This window comes from Octopus bimaculoides, chromosome 2 (genome assembly GCF_001194135.2).
Source record: "Octopus bimaculoides isolate UCB-OBI-ISO-001 chromosome 2, ASM119413v2, whole genome shotgun sequence".
Classification (NCBI taxonomy): Eukaryota; Metazoa; Mollusca; class Cephalopoda; order Octopoda; family Octopodidae; genus Octopus; species Octopus bimaculoides.
In genome coordinates this window covers 104,020,711-104,038,427 of record NC_068982.1, presented here as the reverse complement: position 1 = coordinate 104,038,427, position 17,717 = coordinate 104,020,711, and the positions used below count along the sequence as shown (strand labels likewise).

The 17,717-nt window shown below is 37.2% G+C and overlaps 1 protein-coding gene across 1 annotated transcript in view; it reads left to right on the top strand.

Moving 5' to 3' along the window:
- The first annotated feature begins 13,919 nt into the window (after positions 1–13,919).
- Positions 13,920–17,717, top strand: part of LOC106884052 (uncharacterized protein DDB_G0283697) — a 53,715-nt gene continuing 49,917 nt past the window's right edge. Inside the window, exons 1-2 of the mRNA XM_052965867.1 lie at positions 13,920–14,049; positions 14,193–14,358. The gene's annotated coding sequence lies outside the window, so the exon portion shown is untranslated. The remainder of the gene's footprint in view (positions 14,050–14,192; positions 14,359–17,717) is intronic.

Here is a 17,717-nt window from a genome sequence, read left to right as displayed (position 1 = left end):
ATGTATGTATATATATATTCATCGTTAAACGATGATGATGATGATGATGATGATGATCGTTACCAATGTCGCCTTCCTGGCACTTGTGCCAGTGGCACGTGAAAAGACATTTGAGCAAGATCGTTGCCAGTGCCAAATGCAGAAGCTAGAAAGTTCTAGAGTAATATTTGGGATAAGCCAGTCAATCATAATTGAGATGCAGCATGGTTAAAGAAAGTGAAGAAAGAAGTGGTGAGTGAGATGCAGCCAGATCTAAGATTAACTGGTGCGTTACTGAGTAAAGTGTTAGGAAAAATGCCGAATTGGAAGGGCCCAAGACCAGATTTAGTTCGAGGATACTGGCTAAAGTAGTTTACATGGGAGGCTGAGGAAACAACTTCAGGATTGCCTCAATGGAGGAATAATGCCAGATTGGATGACTAGAGGGAGGACAATACACATTATGAAAGATAAGAGCAAGGGTAATACAACTAACAACTATAGACCAATCACTTGCTTACAATTAGTGCGAAAGCTGTTAACAGGAATGTTTTCAGAAAGCATCTATAAACACCTTGACAACCAGAATTTACTGCCAGAAGAACAGAAAGGTTGCAGGAAGAAGGCTAGAGGAACACATGATCTATTATACATAGACAAAGCAGTTCTAAATGAAGTAAAAGCTAGAAAGAAAAATTTAACAAAGCTTGGATAGATTATAGGAAAGCCTATGACATGATCCCACACTCATGGATAAGTGAATGTTTGAGTATATTCAGTATTGCAGACAACATAAGACAATTGATTAGCTGTATCATGAAGGAATGGAAAGTAGATCTATACTCAGGTGACACCCTATTAGGGAAAGTTAATATCAAAAGAGGAATTTTCCAGGGGAACTCGTTGCCCCCTTTAATATTTGTCTCGTGTTTGATCCCCCACAGTTTAGTATTAAGGAAGGCAAAGTCAGGGTATCAGTTCAGAAATAGTAATGGCAAAATTAACCATTTGCTCTATATGGATGATCTGAAGCTTTTTAGTAAGAATGAAAATGAGATAGATTCCTTAATACAGACTGTAAGACTCTTCAGCAAAGATATAGGCATGGAATTTGGCATAGATAAGTGCGCAATATTAGTCATGAGAAGGGGACAAGCAGTCAACAGTGAAGGTATTCAATTACCAGATGGCCAGACATTAAAATTATTGAAAGGAGGAGAGAGTTATAAGTATATAGGAGTATCAGAATCTGACAGAGTACTGTCTACAGAAACGAAAACGAAAATTGAGAAGGAGTACATCAGAAGGGTTAGGAAGCTAATGAAATCAAAGCTAAGTGGTCTGAATCTAGTGAAGGCTGTAAATACTTGGGCAGTATCATTACTTAGATACTCAGCAACTTTTTTAGACTGGACAAAAACTGAATTAGCAAAGCTAGACAGAAGAACTAGGAAGGAATTCAATATGAATGGAGGACTCCATCCAAGGGTAGGAGTAGCAAGATTATGCCTACCTAGAAATGACGGCAGAGTAGGGTTAATATCAGTAGAAGACTGCGTGGAGTTAGCTAGAGTAGATATAGACTCCTATGTAGGTAATAGTGAAGAAAGTTTATTAAAAGCTGCTAGAGTCACAGCAAGACATAGGGAAGCCAAAAACCCAAACGAACTTAAAAACTAGAAAAAAGAAGAGAACTTATCTGACTGGCCGGAAAAGGTGTTGCATGGTAGATTCCCAAAGATAGTTGCAGCAAATAGTAGTAGTGAGATATGGTTATGGTTGCAGAAAGAAAAGCTGAAGAAGGAGACAGAAAATTTCTTAGTAGCTGCACAAGATCAGGCATAAAGGACTAATTGGATAAACGTCAAGATAGACAAAAACCAAGTAGATTCCCAATGAAAATTATGCAAAGCAAAAGAGGAAAGTGTTACTCATATAGTAAGTGAATGTAGCATGCTGGCACCGAAAGAATACAAGAAAAGTCATGACAATCTAGGTAGAGTAATCCAGTGGGAGCTATGTAGAAAGCTAGGACTTGAACATACTGATAAATGTTCTGAACATGAACCTAGTAAAGTACTAGAAAGTAAGAAATACAAGATGTTGTGGGACTTTAACATTCAGACTGACAGAGTAATAGAAGCTAGAAGGTCTGATTTGGTAGTAGTAGATAAAGAGAATAGAAAGTGCTAGATAATTGACTTTACAATCCCAAATGATGAAAATATCAATATGAGAGGTATAGAAAAAATAGCAATGTACCAGGACCTAGCCATTGAAATACAGAGACTATAGAAAGCGATGGTAAAATGTATCCCAGTTGTTATAGGTTCATTGGGAACTGTCCCTAAAGATCTGAACAGATGGATAAAGGAAATAGGCATAAAACTCAGTTTAGTACAGCTCCAGAAAACAGTTATTAAGGACAGCTAAGATACTTAGAAGGGTTCTTTGCATCTAAGGTTACTTTCTGTAACCCAATAGGAGGGTTCTTAGCATCTAAGGTTATAATTACCACTTCAGTCTCTCATTTCAGGTTTTTGTTTGTCAACCATAGCCAACATCCTTTACTTTCAACACCCTCAGTTTGTTGCATGACTTGACCATGTAATTCAATTTTCGTTCCACCTGCTTGCTTTGTTGTTCTTCCTTCTGCTCTTGAATCCTCTTGCTGTTTCAGTAACTTTTTCGACATGTCTAGCTGCCAATAGTATTCTTTCTTCATTCTGTACAATATAATTTTTTCAATCCCAATATTGCAGTACAAACAGTCTTTTCTGTGTTTAGTAATCCTCTGCCTCCATCTTTACTTGATAAATTGTTTGTCAGTATTACTTTTAGAATGCTGTGTATTGTTCATTGTGAGTAGAGTTCTTCTGTCCAAGTTCTGTAGCTTGATCTTTGTCCATTTCCAAAATGGTGTAAAGTATCTTAATACTGGCATAGTCCATGTATTCATTGCTTTAATGATATTCCCTCCATTCAATTTTGTTCCAAGCATCTTCTAATTTTTCTCTTGCACTCTTTAGAGATTTTCTCTTTCATTTCTCTTCCTATCATCGTAGCATCTTGCAGTACCCCTAGATATTTGTATCCCCCTTTATTAGATAGCAATCTAATGATTTTGTCTTGTAGTAGTTTTATATCATAAAAGTTTATCTTCTAACCTCTCTTCATTATTCTTTTCTACTCTAGGCACAAGCCCTGAAATTTTTGGGGAGGGGGGGCCAGTTGAGTAAATCGACCCCAGTATGCAACTGGTACTTAATTTATCGACCCTGAAAGGATGAAAGGCAAAGTCGACCTTGGCGGAATTTGAACTCAGAACGTAAAGACAGACAAAATACCGCTAAGCATTTTGCCTGGTGTGCTAACGTTTCTGCCAGCTCGCCGCCTTAACCGCTCTTCATTATTAACATTGGGCACTTATTTAACCCAAACTGCATTCTGGTATCCTTGCTGAATTCTTTTACTGTCTGAATTAGAACTCCAGGTCATTTTTACTCTTTGTATATAGTTTGAAGTTTTCCATATAAAACAGGTGATTTATTTTCACCTTGGTTTTGGTAAACTCATAGGCAGGCCTGGATTTTCCCAGTATACTTGTCAGAAGGATTAATACAATGATAGATAGTAATGTAGACAGTGAGTCTCCCTGGAATATCCACCTGCATATTTTCACATTTCCTAATGATTCATTTGTGTGTATTAATTCTACTTCCTACACTCCCATTTAGTTTTCTGAAAAGCTGTTTATCTTCTCATTGACTCTGAGTGTCCTCAGGCACTCCAAGAGCCACTAGTGTAGAACATAGTTATTATGTTCCATGAAACAATGTTTCATGGAATTAGTTGTTTTACCTTCCTTAATTATGCTTCCTATAAAACCACAACTAGCAGACTAAGAATATTCTGTCTTTTGAAGAAAAGTCATTTTTTTTCTGCTCTTCCTATCTGTCCTTACATATTCTTTTATCTTTTACTTGTTTCAGACAGCGGCCATGCTGGGGCACCACCTTCAAGAATTTTTAGTTGAATGAATTGACTCCAGTACATATATAAATATTTTTAAAGTCTAGTACTTATTCTATCGATCTTTTTTTCTAAACCACTAAGTTACAGAGATGTTAACACACCAACACTAGTTGTCAAGCATTGATGAGAGGAGGGACAAGCACAGACACAATAATACACATGTACGTGTGCACACACACACACACTTATATATGACAGGCTTCTTTCAGTTTCCATCTACCCAATCCACTTACAAGGCTTTGATTGACCCTAGGCTATAGTAGAAGACATTTACCCAAAGTACCATGCAGTCAGACTGAACCCTAAACTATGTGGTTGGGAAGCAAGCTTCTTACCACATGGCCACGCCTGTGCCTATTGAAGACATTTAAAATATTTCTTGCTGAATGTAATCAACACATTTTCTGCACTACATCTATTCCCATGTTGAGATCAAGTTTTTCAAGGTTTGTTTTCGGATTTCTTAGTCACTATTCCCAATGCTCCATTAATAACCAGTAGTAGCATAATGTTGTTAAGCTTTCTGTACCAGCACTTGAGGATTTCAAACTTTAGGCTGATATAATTCACTACTTTTTCTTTTTCTTTTCCTTTTATTCTGGTGTCAAAAGGTATTTCCACATCAATTACAATACATAGATTTTTCTTCTTGTCAGTGTTTACAGTATCTGATCTGTTGTATAGGAAAGTTCCACAACAACTTTGATTCACCATTTTTTGAGGACTTACATTTTTATTCCGATAAAAAGGTCATAGCTTTTTTTTCTTTGCTTGCAAATGCAAATTTCCTGCCAAATTTCCACTGTATTGTTGTAGCAATCTTATTTTGCCCACACTTTATTATTTTTATTGTTGTTATTGTTGCTGTTTCACTGTTGTTTTTATCTTTATTATTAAGATGATGAGCTGGAAGAATTATCAGAGCATTGGAATAAATGCTTTGCAGTATTCCTTGCAACTTCTTACAGTCTGAATCCAAATCCCACCAAGGTCAACTTTGTCTTTCATGTTTTCAAGGTCAATAAGATAAGTATCAATTAAGTACTGGAACTGATAATATCAACTAATTATCTTCCTGCAAAATTGTATTCTGAGTTCAAATTCCACCAAGCTCTACTTTGCCTTTCCTCCTTTTGGAGTACCAGTTGAATGCTGGGGGTCGATGTAATTGACTTATGCCCACTCCCAAAGTTGCTGACCTTGTGCCAAAATTTGAAACCGATATTTTAGAGGAGGTTATAGTTTTGTTCTGTTTTTTATTATAATTTTGTTCATATCTAAGATTCATTATTAGAATCAGCTCCAGTAGGTAATCTTCTTACAAGGCTTAGGTTGTCCCAGGGCTGTAGAAGACATCTGTCCAAGGTGCCATGTAGTTAGGCCAAACTCAAAACCATGTGGTTGGGAAGTTAACTGTTTAATCTCACAACCATGTTTACATCTAAATAAAAGAAAAATAGCGTCTCAGACAACTACTACATAAAATTTATGAATGTGTAATGAACAACTTCGCCTGTCATTGGATCCGGGCTACTAATTGTAAAATAGTAACTGATTGAGTATGTTAGATCCAATAAATTCAAAAGGTGGTAGGTGTTAAGAACGACAACTCTAAATAGCAGAAAATTTTAGTTGTCTCCCATGGTATCTGTATGCTCTCTCTCTCTCTCTCTCTCCCGTGTGCAACTGTTATATAAATATAACTATTGCAGATTTTCCAACGCAAATGAGGTCGATGAATTGGTTGAATGTTTGTTCTTGGGTATCTCTAGACCTATGGCTTTTGGAAAAGTCTGGGTTAGGAAGATACTAAAGAAGGTTGAATTTGTAGATTGGGAGAAATAGCCATGAGTACAAAATTTGGTGAATGAAAGACAAAATGATGGCAGAAAGTGGAAGGCAAATATATTGAGTTGGCTTGGGCAGAAGGTTTAATATTCCGGGCTCTTCATGGGCCACAAGATGAGAAATAGTTGTAGTGAAGACAATATGAATATTTTAAAAACATTTAAATAATTATTTGTTGGGATTTGAATATGAGAAGGTTATTGTGTTATTAGTAATCACAAAATAGGATTTATGATATACCAAGATTCAAAATAATTTTGTCCTGGCTTTGTCTATGCAAAAATTTAAAAGAAGGTACAAGTTTGATGGGATAATATAAAATACATTTAAAAAAAACTCTTCTGTGAAATTAGCTTCCACTAATTAAAATAACACTTCGTTTTTAAAAAATGTATTTATTTAATTACTGGCATTTCGTCTGTCTATACATTCCAAGTCCAAATTTTGCTGAGGTTGAATTTGCCTTTCAACCTTTCAGGGTCGATAAAAGAAGTATCAGTTTAGCCCTGGGACTCAAGCTATGGAGAGACAAGGCTGGCATGCTGGTGTTTCGGAGAGGGAATGAGATCCCAGAGCTGAGCTCAAAGACGGGCAGGAACTGTTTTCTGTGTGTGGGAAGCTGCTGGGACACTACCTGATTGCAGGATGGCTCCGGATGGCATGCAACTTCATCAAGAGGCAAGCTGAAGGAGTGAGGTGGAGTGATAACGTAGGCGAGAAGACAACTGCCATGATGCAAGAAGTCTTGGAGAGGATGACTGTGGAGGCCCCAGTAAGAGGGAACTGGTATGTGCCCAAATTGAAGAAGGGGGTTGTGTGGTGTGATGCCAGCAGCATAGCGACAGGAGTTGTCCTGGAAATTGGAGGTGTCGTGGTGGAGGATGCGGCCTGGCTTAGGGAAAAGGATGACTGCAACCACATCAATGTGGCAGAGCTTTATGTCATGCTGAAAGGGCTGAACCTGGCCCCGAGGTGGGGGCTGCGTACCATTGAGATCTGGACCGATTTGGCCACTGTATTTAGATGGGTGGGATCAGTGATCACAGGCAAGCAGAGGGTGCAAACCAAAGTGAGTGCAGAGATGCTGATAATACACCGTCTGGGAATCCTGGGCGAGCTAGCTGCCGAGTTTGCCTGAGACTGAGTGTGTTTTTTCTGCCCTCAGAGAGGAATAGAGCAGACGTCCTGACCAGACTAAAGAAAGCCTGGCTGCAGGTGCCAGAGGATCTGGAGCAAGAAGTGGCTGCAGTGTGTCGACTGAGTGACTGAGGAGATTGCATACCATGCATCACATGGGGGTGGACAGGACCCTGTTCCAAGCCAGGAAAGTTGACTCTGATGTGACCAGGCAGAGTGTGCAAAGAGTAGTTAGGAGCTGCAACAGGTGCCAGTCTATTGACCCCGCTCCGGGTGTGCATGAGGCAGGAAGCATTCCAGTGGAACACGACTGGAAATGACTGGCACTGGACGTGATGCACTACCGGCAGGGGACATACCTCTCAATGGTTGACTGCAGACCAGGCAGTTGGCCATATGGAGGGAGATGAAAACAGGGATCGGGGAGGAAATCACAAGAATACTAAATGAGGTATTCCCAGAATGAGGCCCTGTGGATGAGCTGCTAGTGGACAATGGCACTGTGTTTCGCTTGGAGGTGCTGGGGAAAATGCTCAATAAGGGGCATATCAGCCGTTTCAGAGCAGCATACAGGCCAAGTGGCAATGGGGTTGTGGAGAGACATCATTGTACCATCAAGACCATAGCAGGGGGGGGGGGCACATCTCACCGGTCGAGGCCGTTTTTTTGGTATAATATGTCGCCCAGAACGGGACAGGCTGAAGCGTCTGTGTTACACAGGACAATATTCAAGTATGAGTGGAGGCATCCATGTACTGCATCGCCGCATCCCGCAGAACAGAAGGAGCATGCCTTTGTGCAGGTTGGAGAAGTCTGGGTTAAGCCTCAAAATGCATGGTTCACATCATGGTAGGAAAACGGAACAATAACCTCTGTGAATTCAAGGAACAATGTATCCATAGATGGCATGCCACAACATGTTTTGGATGTGCAAAGGCTCATCACTGCGATGGAGGATGGAACCAACAGTAATGGACAAGAGGACAAAGCTGGCAGGAACATGCCAAAAACTGAGGCCAGTACTGAAGTCCCATGGTGGTTACATAGGGAGCGGTGACCTCCTCGCTGGTTGGCTGATTATGAGACAAGTTAAGGCGTGTGGTCAGGGTTGAGAAGAGGGTGTGGGCAAGTTGGTTGAATGGTCTTCAGATCAAGGTGGACGTGTGGTGTTATGAGCCAGGCTGTGTTGTAGGGAAGGATTGGAAGTGAGGGAGTAGGTATAAATCCTGTCGAAAGTGGGGCCTGTGGATCCCACCGGAAGTGCCGTGGTAGACATGCAACATCAGCGAAGGACGAGGGTCAGTCGGGGGCGAACAGCACATCAAAACGGACGTGTGAGACGGTACAGCAACGGATAGCGCACGTGGACGTGGAGTGAACCTTGGAGATCGAGACAGCATGTGGATGTTGAAAGTGACCCTTTTTCCGGACCGACAGGTAAGACCCCCGTAATTCTCTCTTCGCTTCCGTCTTTTTCTTCCTTTGCATCACAAGGTGTAATAATTATAACTTCCCTGATATATATTACTGGTGCTTCAGTGTTTATTTATTTTCATACCTGAAGGGATGAATACACAAATTAACTTCAGCAGAATTTGAACACAGAACCTAGAAGAATGAAGATAAATATAGCAATGCATATAATTCTTTCTCTATTTTCTCATTAATCTATATGACAGCGTATAGAAATGATGATTTAAATTAATCTTTTAGATTTAAATTAACTCTATTTCCAATTCTACTTTCGAACCGACATTCTTTATGCCATTCGCTTAAGTATATACAACTATACTACTCTAGAGTTTTCAACCATCGAGTCATAGACCAGTACCGGGCCGCACAGAAGGATTAATTTTAAAAAAAATTTATTTCTGTTTTATTGACTCTTGCTGTCCGCGGGATATTTTGCATTATATATATATTATATATGAAATAGTAAATAAAATTATATATCATGCATTTTATTGTGCGTTGATCTCCTAGTCCGTGGAAAAACTGTTTTGCGTGAAGCCGGTCAATGGTACAAGAAAGTTTAGGTGTCGTTGCTGCAGAGGACATTGCATTAGTTATTTGGAGTAGTTTCCCTTTAAAAGAATTCTCTCCCATGTTGCTATGACGTTACCATATTCACGTTAAAAAGATGATTTGGTAACGTATATTAAAAATTAACGCCAATAAAGCAACATTTTAATAATAAAACATGAGATATGTCCAGAAATTACAAATCTTTATAACATACTTACAACTATGACATTTTCAGGTAAATGGAAATAATTATTTTAATGATATTTCGTCTGTCGGGGTTAGCTTTTGGTTCCTAAATTTTCCAGAGTGGAAAGTAACAATTTTGTGATAGAATTTTAGACCAGTTATATATACGTTTACCAACATACGTAATGAGTGGTTTCTCTTTTCCTGTAAATTCAAGTTCTTATTTGTAAGTGGTGTGGACAAATATTCAATTGTGAGAACATTGGGAGAGATATTTTGTTTTTGTTGATGATATAAATAGTTTATTAAATTGCAGATTTTTTTTAAGTATAAAATTCATTCATTAAAAATTCAGATAATTTAATAATTACATGTATAGCACGTATATATATGATACATACATAATAAAACCACATCATCATCATCATCATCATTTAACGTCCGTTTTCCATGCTAACATGGGTTGGACTATTTGACTGGGGACTGGCGAACCAGATGGCTACACCAGACTCCAATCTGATCTGGCAGAGTTTCTGCAGCTGGATGCCCTTCCTAACGCCAACCACTCCGAGAGTGTAGTGGGTGCTTTTTACGTGCCACTGGCACGAGGGCCAGTCTGGCGATATATATATATAAGTATATATATAAATCCCAAACTGAGGTAACATGAGTGAAGGAAGAAAAAAAGAGAAAAAGCAAAACAAATAAAAAGAAAGGAAAATATCATCAACTCAACACTATTCGCAAATTGTACAATGGTAGCATCTAGAGATCTTGCTATTTACCATTGAGACACAGGGAGAGTAGATAGAGACTTAACAACTGCAGTCACCAAAGCCTTGTAGCCGGCAATAATTATAATGGAGCAGTCTAGAAGCTAGCACTGGTTTTCATCACAGCCTTGTCCATTATCTGTGTTGTGAGTTAGCATATTCATCATCGTCGTTTAACGTCCGCTTTCCATGCTAGCATGGGTTGGACGATTTGACTGAGGACTGGTGAAACCGGATGGCAACACCAGGCTCCAGTCTAATTTGGCAGAGTTTCTACAGCTGGATGCCCTTCCTAACGCCAACCACTCAGAGAGTGTAGTGGGTGCTTTTACGTGTCACCCGCACGAAAACGGCCACGCTCGAAATGGTGTCTTTTATGTGCCACCCGCACAAGCCAGTCCAGGGGCACTGGCAACGATCTCGCTCGAAAATCCTACGGGAGCCAGTCAGGCGGTACTGGCAACGGCCACGCTCAAAATGGTGCATCTCATGTGCCACCCGCACAAGAACCAGTCCAGGGGCACTGGCAACGATCTTACTTGGCTTGCCGGATCTTCTCACGCACAGCACATTTCCAAAGGTCTCGGTCAGTAGTCATCGCCTCGTGTCCATATTAATTGAGCAGCAGTTGCTGATATAACATCTTTGGCAAAATTTACCATTTAACATTTCTTTAAAATATACAAGTCTGTGTTTCACATTTATTGGGTGAAACTGATCAATTTTTAACTGCTGATTTAAAAATTACAAAGAAATTATCCTATCACATACAGTTTCTGAACAAAACCAATCATTGCATTTTACCATTATGCCTGAATTTGAATATTGTCTTTCATTATTACAATTAATTACTATATTTAAATTGACTGTAACAGTATAACTAATAGATATTATTTTGAAAAATAAATTTCTAGCAACATTTAAATCACTTCAGCTACACAGAGAGGTACCTGCATCACTGCAGCTTCAGTCACCTGCAAGCAGTGAGGAGAGAAAGATGCGCTTTACAAGGTTACATTACTTAGGTTAAGATTTATCTTTTTTTTTATTTCAGTTACTTCTACATGCCTTTTTTTTTTTCAGTGTATATACGCTACATGCATTGTTTTATAGTATCATATGTTACATTTGATTCGTGGTAACTTGAAAATAATTTGCTTGTTGCTTGGATAAAAGTTAGGCTACTCAAAGTTTCCTTGTTTCTTGTGTGAATGGGATAGTAGAACCAGGAACTCCATTGGTCCAAAAAAGAATAGCCAAGTAGAGATACATTTACACCAGGAACAAAGAATATCTGCCAAGAAAGTTTAACTGATCAGAAAAGGGGTTTTTTGCCTCCTCTACACTTAAAAAAACTTGTCTTCATGAAGCAATTCATAAAAGCCTTGCCAAGGATGGAGAGGGCTTCAAGTATTTGTGTAGCAAATTTTCTATTTATCAGATGTCAAGGTTGAAGAAGGTGTATTTGTAGGATCAGAAATAAGGAACTTGTCAAGGGTGAACATTTTGAAAACTCTGTTAGTGATTTTGAAAAAGATGCATGGATTAGTTTATAAAGATATGATGAAGAACTTTTTGAGTAATCAAAACAATCTAAACTACAAAGACCAAGTGAAGAATACTGGAAAAGTTCAAGGCCTTAGGATGTAAAATGAACATTAAGTTTCATTTCCTACATGCAAATTTGGATCTCTTTCTGAAAAATTTGGAGGATGTGAGTTTATTCTATTGCTGAACAACATAGAGTAGAAAGAAGTAAACTTCTAGTGGACTAAGTCTTAAACTGTTTTGATCTCTACCTGTAACCAGCTCTTTTTGCTTCAATGACACCCCTAAAACTCATCAGAAAGCCATGAATGTCACACGGTCTTATTCCTTTCACATACAAACTTTGAGTTAGGCAAGCTGAATGCAAGGTCAGTTCTCAGTTGCAGCAATGTTGTTAATGCTTTAAAATAGTCTTTGTCAAACATTTTTAACTATTGCCTTTTAGTTTTACTAATACTCTTTCAATGCTCCTTTGTTATGATTGAACAAAATTAAATACACCACAAAAATTGCTGTTGAAGTTTGATCACAATTAAAAAGAGTTACATGGAATGTCAAAACATCATTGTGACCACTAATATTACCAGATGATTCATGCACAAAATAAAAACAAAATATTTTTAAAATTTAGGGCATTTAATTGCTCACCCCACCGAGCAGTTGCTTTGTTCCCAGAATCCATCTAAATATTGCACCTCTTTGGGATGGTGCCAGCCACTTTGGCAAGCACTGCCTTGGCAAAAATATGGTACAAGCCAATATCAAGTTATCTTTGATTGTGCAAGATGGTTCTTCCAAGGATTAATTTGGGCTTTAATCCTTTTGGGATTAATTAAATAAAATATGTCAAGTACTAAAGGTTAATGGTACCAACTAACTCTTCCCCTGAAAATTTCTAGTCTTTTAACTAAATTAAAAAGCCTTATTAAATATTCTCTCTCTCTCTCTCTCTCTCTCACACACACACACACACACACACATGCATACATATACATAAACACACTACTCACATATATCCAATCTGCTGTTGATTTCACTACCCACTTTCCTTTCTCCAAGTGTATAAAATTGTTTATGCATATTATCACATATAAGTTTGTGTGTACATATCACATTACATAAAAATTGTACATATACATCATGTTATACCAAATTGCTTATACACTCCAACTTCTGACACAAACATGTGCTGTCTCCTCAATTTGTCTTTTTTAATGCTATTACAGTGACTTCTGCTCTTTGGTGCTGGTTGGTTACCCAGGATCATCTAATCCCGTCAGCTTTACATTTCTGATCATCCATATTTTGTCCACTTCCCTGGGCCTTACACTAATTTTGTTGTCCCTGGAGCCCACACTTCTCCCAGTCCAGTCACTTCAAATATCAGCTGTCTATGTCCATATTTTTCTTGCAATTTTAAACTTGCAGCTATTCATTATCTGACGCAATCTTACTCTAACAACCAAGGGTACGTTCTTTCTTTTAGATTAAATTATAAAAAATTATTTGAAAAATATACTAATATACATTATTATATTATATGAAATTGCATGTTATATGTTGTACTCAGTGCAGACTATGGACACAAAAGAGATGCAATGGAATCATGAAAAGGTTAACAGAAAGTAGAATTTGTTTGTGGAAGATGTGCAAGATAAATAAATAATTAGAGCACATGAAAAATAGATGTTCTGAAATGCCCAGGAGGCTCTCTAGATGTAGCAGATAGTTTCTGTTGCCTAGGTGATCTTATTAGCAGTGGATGAGGATGCTCTGAAAGTATAGTTGCTAGAATAACATCTGGTTGGAAAAAGTTCACACAACTTTTACCTCTGTTAGTCAGGAAAGGGCTCTCTCTCAGAGTAAAGGGTAGATTGTATGATGCTTGTCTATGAACAGCTCTGCTACATGATTATGAAACTTGGGCTGTAAATGCAGGGGACATGCAAAGACCAGAAGGCTGCACCAGGCTCCAATCTGATCTGGCAGAGTTTCTACAGCTGGATACCCTTCCTAACACCAACCACTCCGAGAGTGTAGTGGGTGCTTTTACGTGCCACCAGCACAAGGGCCAGTCAGGCGGTACTGGTAATGGCCACGCTCAAAATGATGTTTTTTACGTGCCACCTGCACAGGAGCCAGTCCAGCAGCACTGGCAACGACCTCGCTCGAATGTTTTTTCACGTGCCCCCGGCACAAGTGCCAGTAAGGCGATGCTGGTAATGATCACGCTCAAATGGTGCTATTTACGTGCCACTAGCACGGAAGCCAGACATCTGCTCTGGCAATGATCATGCTCAGACAGTGCTGTTAATGCTCCACTGGCACAGGTGCCAGTCATCGAATTTGGTTCAATCACGATTTCGATTTCACTTGCCCCAACAGGTCTTCACAAGCCAAGTTTAGTGTCCAGTGAAGGAGAGGTTGGCATGGGTACCAGTTGTCGAATTTGGATTGATCGATTTCATTTGCCTCAACAGGTCTTCGCAAACAGAGTTTAGTGTCTAATGAAGGAAAGGTACGCATGTATATCATTCTATTGTATAAAATTGTATACACACATTATCATATTACATTACATTGCATATACTTTACTCATTTTCTGTTTTAAAACATATATATATATATATATCCTACTTTTGTTGCTTGTTTGTATTTCAGTTATTACACATTCTTTTGAATTTTCTTCGAGAATATTTACATCTCTGAAAACGAAACTATTTTTGATAGTGATTTATTAGAAGTCCCAACCATATTACAAAAGAAGCAAATTTATTGCTTTGATCATCCTGTAAAAAAAAAAAATCATCTAACCAAAGTAATTCAGGTAAGTGTAAAAAAATCAGAAAGGAAATAAAAATACAATGGTGTGTTTTATGTTACATTGACTTGGTGGTGATCTAATAAGTGTCAAATATGATATAAACATGGAAAATTGTATCAAAAATACTCAACATATGGATCATAAGTTTGTCTTCTATTGCTGCAGCCATAGCTTCTAGTTTTAACATCTTTTACAAGCGATGATGTTACTAGCTCAAAGCTTGTTATTTAACCCTTTAGCATTTAAACCAGCCATATCTACTTTATGTTCAAACTAGCTAGATCTGGCCCTTGACACCTACCCTACAATATCATTCTAAAAATTCAGTTACCTCATAAAAATCTGAAAGCTATAAGACAGTGCATGGTTAATTCAAAATAATGTGAATGCATAAGCATTACTTTTGACAGAATAATCTGAATGCTAAAGGGTTGAATATGAACTCACATTTTTTATTCTAAGATGAAATTTTTAAACAATTTAATTAATAGTATTGATTCCTAAGAAAGACACAAGGGTGTTGAGCTGGCAGAATTGGTAGCAGACTGGGTCAGATGCTTAGCAACATTTTGTCCATCTTTATATTCAGAGTTCAAATTCTGCCAAGCTCAACATTGACTTTCATTCAATAAAATATATACCAGTTAAACTCTGGGGTCGATGTAATCGACTTAGCTCCACCCTTGAAATTGTTGGCCTTGTGCCAAATTTTGAAATCATTATTATTATTATTTTGTGGTGATGAAGGATGGATTTTGTCAATTTAATCAATGTGGAAGAATGAAAGGCACAATCTACATCTGCAATATTTGAACATAGAACATGGAAGGAGCATGACTAAATACTGCAAGGCATTTTACTGATGCTCTACCAATTCTGCTATTTATTGACCATTGTTAAATATTGACTAAGTTTGATATTGTGAAGTAAAACTAATTTTGATAGCTTAGATGATATACAGTATCTTACTTGCTATCATTATGTTTACTCAAAATTAAAATCATAGCTGTTGGATAAGTTTAAATCTTAAATTTTCTCAGAAATACCAGAAATAATATTGCAAGGCCAAATATCTAAAATTCTACTAAATTTTTATAGATGTATATGTGTGTGTGTGTGTGTGTGTATATATATACTTAATAAATACAGTATATGTTTTTATGCGTTACTATTATGTTCATGTGCTGAGAGCATGCCGAACAGTGTTTTTTTTTTTATATGTCTGGTGTCCAAGCACAATCATCAGACTCTGCCCACATGGTGTAACAAACTAAAGAATTTTAAAAAGCACTGTTTGGCATGCTCTCAATACATAAAACTAATAGTAGCACATAAAAACATGTATTGTGTTTATCAAATAATATTTATCTCTCACCAGATGGAGTACTTTTTTGTGGATCTTATCATCACAGAACAGTACATCTTCATCATTTAATGTCCGTCTTCCATGCATGCATAGGTAGGACAGTTAACAGGAGCTGGCCAAGTTGAAGACTACCTCAGGCTACTGTGTCTGTTGTAGCAGGGTTTTTACAGCTGGATGCCCTTCTTGATGCCAACCACTCTGAGAGTGTAATGGGTGCTTTTAGGCACCCCCAGCACAGGTGCCTGTTGTGCAACACCAGTGTCTATTATGACTGTGATTTCATTTGGCTTGATGTGTCTTCTACTCAAGCCCGGCATATTGCTGAAGGTTTTAGCCATTTATCATTGCTTTTGTGAGACCCTACTCATGAAAGGTGCCACTGGCATGGGTGCCAGTTACAAGGCCCTGGCATTGGCCACATTGCCTTTATATCTTAATAATACTAAAACTCTAGGGATGTTTGTGTGTAACCAAAATATCTCAGAAATAGTGTATTTTGTCTTAATATCTTTGGCGTGTTTATTTTCATACTTACCTTTGGCAGTGCAGTACAAATTTTTGTGACATTTGGACCTCTATTTATTAATGAAAACGAGTAAATACAATCTTTGTTTGTAAATTCTCGACAAAAAGAAACATGGTTTCCATGACGTCAACACACATACACACATACAGAATACACACACATATAATGAATACCATGGTGTGTTAATCAACCCAAATACATGTCTCCTATCTGTGACATATATACACACATAGTCTTCACACTCTCTAAGAAAAAAATGACTTTTTGATGTACACAATATTTTAATCATTTAGAAATATTTTTAACTGAATGTGATCTCAAAAATGTAAGTTCTTTGTACAGTAAGTATTTATATTTTAGCTTTCTTTAAATGGTCAATGTTTTAATGTTTTTTTAATTATTTTCAAGCCGTTAATTTCCGTAAAAATTTTTAATTTGTTTACTTTTATTTTCAAGTGAAAGTGCATTCAACGTATTTCAGCTCCAAAGATTTGGCTGCTATTTCTAACACGCCCTGCTACCACGTAACAGCTATTTGCAATAAAGGACCCAAAATACTTGTTATGTGGTAGCAGGGCCTGCAAGAAAAGCAGCCAAATCTTTCCTTTTCTGAGGAAAGGAACCATTTACACATGATTTCAATGTCACATTCGTTGAAAGCATGTGAAATGACCTGGAAAAAAAAAAAAGACCCTTGAAACAAAACTCCATTGCTGGGAAACTCAAACTTTCCAGGTGACCCAACATGTCATGGGTAGTCTAGTATATATATATATATATATAGTTTATATTAAGAAGAAAATGAAGAGTTTAACTGATATATATATATGTCAATTCATTATTAGCATATTGTTATTGATAACACAAATAAATAAATTAAAAAGTCATATATGTATACAACAGTAAATTTTAAAATATTAATACACACATATTAATATGCATTAATATACTATTAATAGTAAAGACACGTTGAGTCTGTTGATGTTCATCCAAACAATTCTTTTTATGTATAATTCTCACCCTGAGGAAATATTTAAGTCAATGTTTTCAATATGCATTTTAATTTTTAATTTGTTAATTTGTAATTGAATGAGTTAGGTATGGTATTGATTGTTGGTTACAGAGAATTATCAATAACAATATGTTAATAATGAATTGATATATATCAGTTAAACTCTCCATTTCTTTTTTCTTAATACAAAATATATTGAAATGTTCAATATAGTTTATTTCAATCATAGAACTCCAGAATATACTTAATTGGTATCTATTATTAATTAAATAATGAAACAATAATACTATTAAGTGATACTGGGCTCCTGAAAATTTTGTTGATATATAAAACTAAACCAGGGAAGCTTGGATATTAGCATCCCTTTTAAGAGGTATCTTTATCCTCGAAACTGCTTTATATATATATATATATATATATATATACTTAATAAACACAGTACATGTTTTTATGTGCTG